At 46.7% G+C, this 11,702-nt stretch overlaps 1 pseudogene; it reads right to left on the bottom strand.

The window, feature by feature from the left end:
• Window positions 1–1,347: 1,347 nt before the first annotated feature.
• Window positions 1,348–2,664, bottom strand: LOC119333946 (annotated as a pseudogene).
• Between the last annotated feature and the right edge of the window lie 9,038 nt (window positions 2,665–11,702).

Consider the following 11,702-nt stretch of genomic DNA (forward strand, 5'->3'; position numbering starts at 1 on the left):
GGGATGCTGATACGTCTCCAACGTATCTATAATTTATGAAGTATTCATGCTGTTATTTTATCATTTTTGGGACTAACCTATTGACCCAGTGCCCAGTGCCAGTTGCTATTTTTTGCTTGTTTTTTACATCGCAGGAAATCAATATCAAACAGAGTCCAAACACCGTGAAACTCCACGGAGATTTTTTATGGGCCAGAAGACATCCATTCGGCCAGAGCAGCACCTAGGGGGTGCCTCGAGGGGGGCACAACCCACCAGGGGCGCCAGGCCCCCCTGGCGCGCCTAGGTGGGTTGTGCCCACCTCGGTGGCCTCCTCGCACTCCCTCTTTGCACTATAAATCCCCAAATATTCTGAAACCCTTCAGGGTTAACCTAGATCGAAAGTTCTGCCGCCGCAAGCCTGTGGTTGAACATCGTCAGCAGTTGTACCACCATGGCTTGCTATTTTTAGAGGGTTTTGCTGTTGAACCTGAACAATTGTAGACATTTCATCCCCAGGCCCCACTAGTTTGGGCACCTGTGGCCGCGTCTGAAATTCCTCCTGAATGAGTTTTTAATCATGTCCACCATCCTGTCCATCATCCCGAACACATCCGGATCCTTTACCCAAATGAGTCTGAGAAGATGCACCACGAAGTATGAATTTTTATCATCCACTACCACTGCACCACAGCACTACGTCCCTGATAGCTAGGTTGGTCGGGAAAACAGCCTCCACCAACAAATTATTGGTCGAGAAAGACTATTGCCGACCGAAAGTGTCCGTTGGGGAAAGTCCAGACGGGAAAAGCCAAGCGACTATTGGACGCCACTAGTATGTATTTCCGACCAACTGACCGATGCAAGTTTTCCCAACCGACTGTGTGTCAGTATAATTGACTTTCTCCAACACACACCGGTAGAGAATTCTGGTGCATGGTGTAGTGATCCCTGGTCGACAATTCGAGAATCTCATTCTGGACTAGGTCCCAGATCAGCTGCGCCCAGCTAAACTTATGCGCTAACCCCACCTTTGCTTTCTCAATCGCGTCCGACACATTTGACGGCAACATGTCTTTGACATGAAACTTAGGGTGGATACACATTATTATGAATTGCAAGACGGTGTAGGTACCCGTGGCCGGGTTCAAGTTGGGAGGGAGCTCCTTGTGCTCTGTCATGGGTTGGAGTTCAATGTCTGTTGCGTTGAGGAAGGACTTGCGGTCGATATTGACGTGGGTCCCCCAGATGTAGGCGCAGGACTAGTAGCTCCATCGCCTCTGCAGGTGGTAGGAGACGACGAGGTGGGAGACGTGGTCGTGTTGGGGGATACCATCCGAGAGTTGGAGCCACGTGAAGTTGAGGAGGCTAAGGTGGCAGAGGGCGGCCTCTGTATTGTGGTCGTTGGGCTAGCCCTGGAGAGAGGATGAAGCGCGTGCCCAGTTGCTGCATCGCGCCGATGATGGTGATGCGTGTGCTCGGTGACACGGTGAGGCAGATGTCTTGCTCTTGCGCGATGAATAACTTATTCGGCGTGAGCACGAGGTCCTGCTCATGCTCGAAGTGCAGTGTCACCATCAGCAACTGTGAGAGGATGGCACGGGTCGTGCGGAAGCAGAGGCCGAAGTTGGTGCGGGGCACCCGCTTCACCCCGATCCTCCTACCGTGCTCTGCCAGGGTGTGCTCCAGAATGTCATACGCAGCCTTGACCATCACACCCCAGGGTGTCCCGGCATCGATCACGCACCCGCTATGCCACCTGCCGTCGTCGATCTGTCGGCGCCTGAACACCTCCGCCAGGTTGCCGCGCAGCTGCGACCCGGCGGCGCTGATGCTGACGAGGTTGACGAAGTAGGAGCTATCCTTGGGGTAGAGCATCCTGGTGCTCCTCATGTGCCTTGTGTCCACCGGGATGTTGTTACCGAACCAGAGGAAGCCGTGCTGGTTTGCCGACCCGGGCACGAAGAGGCAATAGGAGAAGCGATGCAAGCCGTCACGATGAAGGAACCAGATGAGTGACGGGTACGTCTTACCCAGGCCAAAGACACCAGCGACCACCCCATGGCTCTTGAAACTCGCGGTGGTGTGCATGCAACCAATGATGACGGTAGGAATGACTGCCAACATGGCACCGTGGCCCGAGGCTGGAAGGATAGGGTCTCTGCGCCTAGCACCCCACTCGCCTGCGAGCCACCAGGGCGGGTGGGGGTGGCATGGAACCTACACACGTTGTGCCCCGGCGGCGAGCAAATGTGGTTCGTGGGTGCGAGTGGGTGGAATGACGGCGAGGTCGCCGGGTTGAAGGGCGGTGGCACCTGCTGAAACGGGGTGTTGGATCGGCACACACTGCATCCACATCAGGCTGCTGGTCATCTCCATTGTAAGGGTGTACGTATGGCGGCCATGGCCCGTCCCGACACTAGTGATGACGGTGTACCTCCCTTGGAAAGGGTGCACGTGCGGCCGAAGCACGTTGGTGTCAAGCCCAATTGGCCCGTTTAGGTGTAGGAAGCCGTCGTCGTCGACGTGGATGGTACTGTTCCAGCTAGGGCTGGGGACCAGGCGCAGGCTGAAGCCACCGCTGCGGCCTGTTGTGGCATTGGCAACAGCGACAGCGATGAGGACGGGGTGGACGAGTGCCGCAAGCACTAGAGGGAGCAGGAGAGCGTGCACGGTGAGCTCCATGGATGGTATCCGTCGCAGCAATGCAGACAAACTATTGCTGGCTAATCTGTTGGCTTGTGCACACAATAGTGAGTATGCTTTTATCTCGAGAGCCGGAGTGTTGGAGGTGGGTTTGGCTGCATTTACTATCAACCAAAAATTCTTTGTTCAGATTTGCGTATCCCTTGCACACTTCATATAGAGCAGGGTTTGACTACATTTAATGTGAATAAAAACAAAATCCCAGGTTGGATTTCACGTACCTTGCAACCCTCCCTATAAATGTGGGTATGGCTGCATTTATTATGAATCCAAAATTCCTTGTTGATATTTTCATATCTCTTTCACAATCCACGTAGAGAGGAGGATTTTCCTGCATTTATTATGAGTCGATAATCACTTGTTGAGTATCCTTTGCACACGTTCATGTACTATGAATTAATTTATGTCATTTCTTTGCGCACGAAGGTCCGAAAAGGTTTCATAGTTCAAAGCAACCACATTGCAAAAGCTGAAACAAGGACGCAAAAAGAAAGGAAATTACAACCAGTCCAGACATTTTCATGAGGGCCCTAATCTCAGAATATAAAACGCAATTGGGTCTAAATTGCAGCTCCGGTGGAGGTCCAAGCCTTGTCGTCGCTGTACACGACACAACTTCCGACAATATGACCGCCACCACTATATCTCGAGCAGCTACGCATGCCAGGGAAAATAGAAGTGGCCACCACACCGTCTCTACACTACCTCCCTTTCGGCAAATCTGCCGGGAGGGAGCAGGTAAGATACGAAAGCTCCACCCTTCTGCCAGAGGATTTGCCGGAAAGGCTATGAAAGAATGCCATCGAACGTTCTGCGGGTGCCAAGGCTCCATTACAAACATTGAAGAAGGATCACCAGCACCCAATCGACGGGATCCCGACCTTATCTTATCCCATTGTTGGTCTCAATCAGCACGATGGTGACTCAAGAATGAGCCAAAAGAGTAGGCAATCCTCCAGATCAAGGAGGCATGCAAAATTATTAGTGGTGACGCCGGTGTTACATCCACCGACAAGTTCAAGCCCAAGCCCATGGAGCACCGCAATTGGAAGGGTGTTACATCCACCGACAAGTTCAAGCCCCAATCCAAGGAGCACTGCAATCGGAAGAACAACAGTCGCTAGCCGCCACACGCTGCTCTAATACGGCGGTGGCGCTCACCAGTCTGGCATGAAGCCAAATGTCACTTTGGTAGGCGACCTAGACCTATTACTATGTACATGGACCCCCTGCACCTCTCCCTCCTCTGCTCCGGGCCGGTGTCACTGCCGGAGAAGAAAGGGGACGGGGTCGGGCCCTGCTCACGAGATATTCAAACAAGGAGTTTGCTGGCAGTACTAGCTTATTTCATTCACTATAATTCACTAACCTTTTTAACCATTCAATTTGATTTGCTTCTTGATTCGTGTTGCATTCCCTTTCCTCATCTTTTTCTATCTACCATTGAGCTTTCTATACCTGGAACTATTGTTGGCCCGTCAGTAGCAACAAAGATTGGTAAGGTTACCTGCATAAGGAGTTTGCTGGTTAGCAGTCATGATAGAGATGAGAGAGAAGGACTAGCCGGGAGTGAGGCATCAACGTTGATCAGATGTATTGATCACCTGTCAAAATTAGCTGGAATTGCTCCAGTCTCGACGTGAAGCGTAGGAGCGTTATGAGTTCAAGTAGCACAAAGCAGAGAGGAGAATAATAATTTCAAAATGAAAGGCTTTCCGTCACGAGGACTAGAACCCGGGTCTCTCGGGTGAGAGCCGAGTATCCTAACCACCTAGACTACGACGGAATTGTTACAGTTGCAATACTGAAACATATCTATTTATGTGGTATGTCTTTCATGTACACAACACAAAATAACACAAACGTTAGAGCTGAATCACAGCTTTGCTTGAATTCAGACATGGGTGGCAACATCCTTGAACCGAGCAAAGGCTATATTTGCTTGTTGTAGCTCTCTTTGATCCATAACACATTAGAATTTCCCATGGCGACGCATGATCGAATACCAATTAGGGAGAAAATTCGAGCAATATGCCTCCCAATTGATAGGTAGAAGCTGAACCCTACAACTTCTCAAAGTCTGGAATCATCAACCATGAGTGTCTCTCAGCCATATAAATATCAAAAGGTTCCATAAAGGTCACCATCACAAAGTAGCAATTAGCTCATCAAGCAACTAATAGCTTGCCAAGGCTTAGCTTTTACAAGCATTTGCTTTTACCAAAGAAACTAGGAGGAAGCAAACTAAAAATTTAGATAACTGTCCATCACCGAGAGAAGCATGCTGAAGCCTTAATAGTTAACACTACGAAAGAGATTATTGAGATTCATGTTCAGGGTGAATCTTCTTTCCTTTATCAACTAGTAAAGAGGAGGAGCTTGCATGTCTAATCTTCGATGAAATTAGTCTTTAAGAACTAAGCCTTTAAGTTGCACCACATCTGACATATTCTTAAAAACAATATAAAGCCCCGGCCAAAGAACTTTATTTCTAGACAAACTACCTGATACTGAATGGAGAAAGGAAAATGACCTCGCCAGTTTTGCCTATGAGAACAATGATAAATTTTCTCAAGTCCCATAGGCAGCCATGTCGCCATCCACATCTACACGCCGGTCTCGATTGCTGCAGAGAAACACTCACCGGACCCACCTCCGCTGCTGGTCTCGACGTTGTTGTTAATCTTGATTTGTTGTTGTATGGTGAACAACACATGGATGGAGCCACTAGAGTGGAGAGAGCCGCCGGTTTGGAGGGAGCCCCATCAAATTGGCGTACGACAACGGTTGGTGCTTAGGATTCATGGTGGATATGGATTATATAACGGAGGCGTGTGACGTTCGATGCAGTTCTCTGTTTTTTGCTTGTTTTTTACATCGAAGAAAATCAATATCAAACGGAGTCCAAACACCGCGAAACTCCACGGAGAATTTTTATGGGCCAGAAGACATCCATTGGGCTAGAGCAGCATCTGGAGGGTGCCTCGAGGGGGGCACAACCCACCAGGGCGCGCCAGGGCCCCCTGGCACGCCCAGGTGGGTTGTGCCCACCTCGGTGGCCTCCTGCACCCCCTCTTTGCACTATAAATCCCCAAATACTCCGGGACCCTTCAGGGTTAACCTAGGTCGGAAGTTTCGCCGCCGCAATCCTCTGTAGCCACCGAAGACCAATCAGGAGCCCGTTCCGGCACCCTGCCAGAGGGGGAATCATCACCGGTGGCCATCTTCATCATCCCGGCGGCTACCACGATGAGGAGGGAGTATTCCACCCTTGGGGCTGAGGGTTTGTACTAGTAGTTATGTGTTTAATCTCCCTCTCTCTCTCTCTCTCTCTCGTGATTTATTATCATGGGCTTTGTTAGCATAGATGGATCATATGATGTTTCCCCCCTCTATACTCTTGTTGTGATGAATTGAATCTTTACCCTTTGAAGTTTTGTCATGTCGGATTGAATGTTCAGATTTGAGAACACATGATGTATGTCTTGCGGTATGAATACTTGAGGTGACAATGGGGTATCTTATTGATTCACTTGATATAGGTTATGGCACTCAACTTGTGGATTCCCACGGTAGTATTGGGGTAATCTATGCATAGGGGTTGATGCACGTTTTTATTATCTTTTCTTTGATAGAAACTTTGGGTTCTCTTTGTAGTTCTTTGTGTGGATTGAGTATTATGAATATGAATATGCTTTGGTGTTATTCTAGTATGAACTCTAGGATAGATCGAACGGAAAAAATAGCTTTGCATTATTTTAGTACGAATTATTGAATAGATCGAGCGGAAAGAATAGCTTTGAGGTGGTTTCATACCCTACAAACAATTCCTATCTTTTGTTCTCCGCTAATAGGAACTCCGGAGTGATTCTTTATTGTACTTTGAGAGATAATCTGAAGGAAATATGCCCTAGAGGCAATAATAAAGTTATTATTTATTTCCTTATAATCATGATAAATGTTTATTATTCATGCTAGAATTGTATTAACCGGAAACATAATACATGTGTGAATACATAGACAAATAAAGTGTCACTAGTATGCCTCTACTTGACTAGCTCGTTAATCAAAGATGGTTATGTTTCCTAACCATGAACAATGAGTTGTTATTTGATTAACGGGATCACATCATTAAGAGAATGATCTGATTGACATGACCCATTCCATTAGCTTAGCACCCGATCATTTAGTATGTTGCTATTGCTTTCTTCATGACTTATACATGTTCCTGTAACTATGAGATTATGCAACTCTCGTTTACCGGAGGAACACTTTGGGTACTACCAAACGTCACAACGTAACTGGGTGATTATAAAGGAGTACTACAGGTGTCTCCAAAGGTACATGTTGGGTTGGTGTATTTCGAGATTAGGTTTTGTCACTCCGATTGTCGGAGAGGTATCTCTGGGCCCTCTCGGTAATGCACATCACATAAGCCTTGCAAGCATTGCAACTAATGAGTTAGTTGCGGGATGATGTATTACAGAACGAGTAAAGAGACTTGTCGGTAACGAGATTGAACTAGGTATTGGATACCGATGATCGAATCTCGGGCAAGTAACATACCGATGACAAAGGGAACAACGTATGTTGTAATGCGGTCTGACCGATAAAGATCTTCGTAGAATATGTAGGAGCCAATATGGGCATCCAGGTCCCGCTATTGGTTATTGACCGGAGACGTGTCTCGGTCATGTCTACATTGTTCTCGAACCCGTAGGGTCCGCACGCTTAAGGTTACGATGACAGTTATATTATGAGTTTATGCATTTTGATGTACCGAAGGTTGTTCGGAGTCCCGGATGTGATCACGGACATGACGAGGAGTCTCGAAATGGTTGAGACGTAAAGATTGATATATTGGAAGCCTATGTTTGGATATCGGAAGTGTTCCGGGTGAAATCGGGATTTTACCGGAGTACCGGGGAGGTTACCGGAACCCCCCGGGAGCTAAATGGGCCATGATGGGCCTTAGTGGAAAAGAGAAGAGGCAGCCCTACATGGGCTGCACGCCTCCCCCTTCCCATAGTCCTATTAGGACTAGGAGAGGTGGCCGGCCCCCTCTCTCTCTTTTCCCCCTCCGCGAATCCTATTCCAACTAGGATTGGGAGGGGAATCCTACTCCCAGAGGGAGTAGGACTCTCCTGGCGCGCCACACCTTGCCGGCCAGCCTCCCCCCTCTAGTCCTTTATATACTGAGGTAGAGGCACCCTAGAACACACAAGTTGATCCACGTGATCTATTCCTTAGCCGTGTGCGGTGCCCCCTGCCACCATAGTCCTCGATAATACTGTAGCGGAGTTTAGGCGAAGCCCTGCTGCTGTAGTGCATCAAGATCGTCACCACGCCGTCGTGCTGACGGAACTCTTCCCTGACACTTTGATGGATCGGAGTCCGGGGATCGTCATCGAGCTGAACGTGTGCTCGAACTCGGAGGTGCCGTAGTTTCGGTGCTTGATCGGTTGGATCGTGAAGACGTACGACTACTTCCTCTACGTCGTGTCAACGCTTCCGCAGTCGGTCTGCGTGGGTACGTAGACTACACTCTCCCCTCTCGTTGCTATGCATCACATGATCTTGCGTGTGCGTAGGATTTTTTTTGAAATTACTACGAAACCAACAGTGGCATCCGAGCCTAGGTTATTTATGTTGATGTTATATGCACGAGTAGAACACAAGTGAGTTGTGGGCGATATAAGTCATACTGCCTACCAGCATGTCATACTTTGGTTCGGCGGCATTGTTGGACGAGACGACCCGGACCAACATTACGCGTACGCTTACGCGAGACCGGTTCCCCCGACGTGCTTTGCACACAGGTGGCTTGCGGGCGACTGTCTCTCCAACTTTAGTTGAACCAAGTGTGGCTACGCCCGGTCCTTGCGAAGGTTAAAACGGAGTCTATTTGACAAACTATCGTTGTGGTTTTGATGCGTAGGTGAGATTGGTTCTTGCTTAAGCCCGTAGCAGCCACGTAAAACTTGCAACAACAAAGTAGAGGACGTCTAACTTGTTTTTGCAGGGCATGTTGTGATGTGATATGGTCAAGACATGATGCTGAATTTTATTGTATGAGATGATCATGTTTTGTAACCGAGTTATCGGCAACTGGCAGGAGCCTTATGGTTGTCGTTTTATTGTATGCAATGCAATCGCGATGTAATGCTTTACTTTATTACTAAGTGGTAGTGATAGTCGTGGAAGCATAAGATTGGCGAGACGACAACGATGCTACGATGGAGATCAAGGTGTCACGCCGGTGACGATGGTGATCACGACGGTGCTTCGGAGATGGAGATCACAAGCACAAGTTGATGATGGCCATATCATATCACTTATATTGATTGCATGAGATGTTTATCCTTTTATGCATCTTATCTTGCTTTGATTGACGGTAGCATTATAAGATGATCTCTCACTAAATTATCAAGAAGTGTTCTCCCTGAGTATGCACCGTTACGAAAGTTCTTCGTGCTGAGACACCACGTGATGATCGGGTGTGATAGGTTCTACGTTCAAATACAACGGGTGCAAAACAATTGCACACGCGGAATACTCAGGTTATACTTGATGAGCCAAGCATATATAGATATGGCCTTGGAACACAGAGACCGAAAGGTCGAGCGTGAATAATATGGTAGATATGATCAACATAACGATGTTCGCCATTGAAAACTACTCCATCTCACGTGATGATCGGTTATGGTTTAGTTGATTTGGATCACCTAATCACTTAGAGGATTAGAGGGATGTCTATCTAAGTAGGAGTTCTTTAATTAATTTGATTAACTGAACTTAAATTTATCATGAAACTTAGTACCTGATTAGTATCTTGCTTGTTTATGTTTGATTGTAGATAGATGGCTCGTGCTGTTGTTCCGTTGAATTTTAATGCGTTCCTTGAGAAAGCAAAGTTGAAAGATGATGGTAGCAATTACACGGACTGGGTCCGTAACTTGAGGATTATCCTCATTGCTGCACATAAGAATTACGTCCTGGAAGCGCCGCTGGGTGCCAGGCCTGCTGCAGGAGCAACGCCGGATGTTATGAACGTCTGGCAGAGCTAAGATGATGACTACTCGATAGTTCAGTGTGCCATGCTTTACGGCTTAGAATCGGGACTTCAACGACGTTTTGAACGTCATGGAGCATATGAGATGTTCCAAGAGTTGAAGTTAATATTTCAAGCAAATGCCCGGATTGAGAGGTATGAAGTCTCCAATAAGTTCTATAGCTGCAAGATGGAGGAGAACACTTCTGTCAGTGAGCATATACTCAAAATGTCTGGGTATAATAATCACTTGATTCAATTGGGAGTTAATCTTCCAGATGATTGCGTCATTGACAAAATTCTTCAATCACTGCCACCAAGCTACAAGAGCTTCGTGATGAACTATAATATGCAAGGGATGAACAAGACTATTCCCGAGCTCTTCGCGATGCTGAAAGCTGCGGAGGTAGAAATCAAGAAGGAGCATCAAGTGTTGATGGTCAACAAGACCACTAGTTTCAAGAAAAAGGGCAAAGGGAAGAAGAAGGGGAACTTCAAAAAGAACGACAAGCAAGTTGCTACTCAAGAGAAGAAACCCAAACCTGGACCTAAGCCTGAAACTGAGTGCTTCTATTGCAAGCAGACTGGTCACTGGAAGCGGAACTGCCCCAAGTATTTGGCGGATAAGAAGGATGGCAAGGTGAACAAAGGTATATGTGATATACATGTTATCGATGTGTACCTTACTAATGCTCGCAGTAGCACCTGGGTATTTGATACTGGTTCTGTTGCTAATATTTGCAACTCGAAACAGGGACTACGGATTAAGCGAAGATTGGTTAAGGACGAGGTGACGATGCGCGTGGGAAATGGTTCCAAAGTCGATGTGATCGCAGTCGGCACGCTACCTCTACATCTACCTTTGGGATTAGTATTAGACCTAAATAATTGTTATTTGGTGCCAACATTAAGCATGAACATTATATCTGGATCTTGTTTGATGTGAGACGATTATTCATTTAAATCAGAGAATAATGGTTGTTCTATTTATATGAGTAATATCTTTTATGGTCATGCACCCTTGAAGAGTGGTCTATTCTTGTTGAATCTCGATAGTAGTAACACACATATTCATAATGTTGAAGCCAAAAGATGCAGAGTTGATAATGAGAGTGCAACTTATTTGTGGCACTGCCGTTTAGGTCATATCGGTGTAAAGCGCATGAAGAAACTCCATTCTGATGGAATTTTGGAACCACTTGATTATGAATCACTTGGTACTTGCGAACCGTGCCTCATGGGCAAGATGACTAAAACACCGTTCTCCGAAACTATGGAGAGAGCAACAGATTTGTTGGAGATCATACATACAGATGTATGTGGTCCGATGAATATTGAGGCTCGTGGTGGATATCGTTATTTTCTCACCTTCATAGATGGTTTAAGCAGATATGGGTATATCTACTTAATGAAACATAAGTCTGAAACATTTGAAAAGTTCAAGGAATTTCAGAGTGAAGTTGAAAAATCATCGTAACAAGAAAATAAAGTTTCTACGATCTGATCGTGGAGGAGAATATTTGAGTTACAAGTTTGGTGTACATTTGAAAATTGTGGAATAGTTTCGCAACTCACGCCACCCGGAACACCTCAGCGTAATGGTGTGTCCGATCGTCGTAATCGTACTTTACTGGATATGGTGCGATCTATGATGTCTCTTACTGATTTACCGCTATCGTTTTGGGGATACACTCTAGAGACGGCCGCATTCATGTTAAATAGGGCACCATCAAAATCCGTTGAGACGACGCCTTATGAACTGTGGTTTGGCAAGAAACCAAAGTTGTCGTTTCTGAAAGTTTGGGGCTGCGATGCTTATGTGAAAAAGCTTCAACCTGATAAGCTCAAACCCAAATAAAAGAAATGTGTCTTCATAGGATATCCAAAGGAAACTATTGGATACACCTTCTATCACAGATCCGAAGGCAAGACTTTTGTTGCTAAATTCGGAAATTTTCTAGAGAAG

Source organism: Triticum dicoccoides, chromosome 7A, assembly GCF_002162155.2.
Source record: "Triticum dicoccoides isolate Atlit2015 ecotype Zavitan chromosome 7A, WEW_v2.0, whole genome shotgun sequence".
NCBI classification, from domain to species: Eukaryota; Viridiplantae; Streptophyta; class Magnoliopsida; order Poales; family Poaceae; genus Triticum; species Triticum dicoccoides.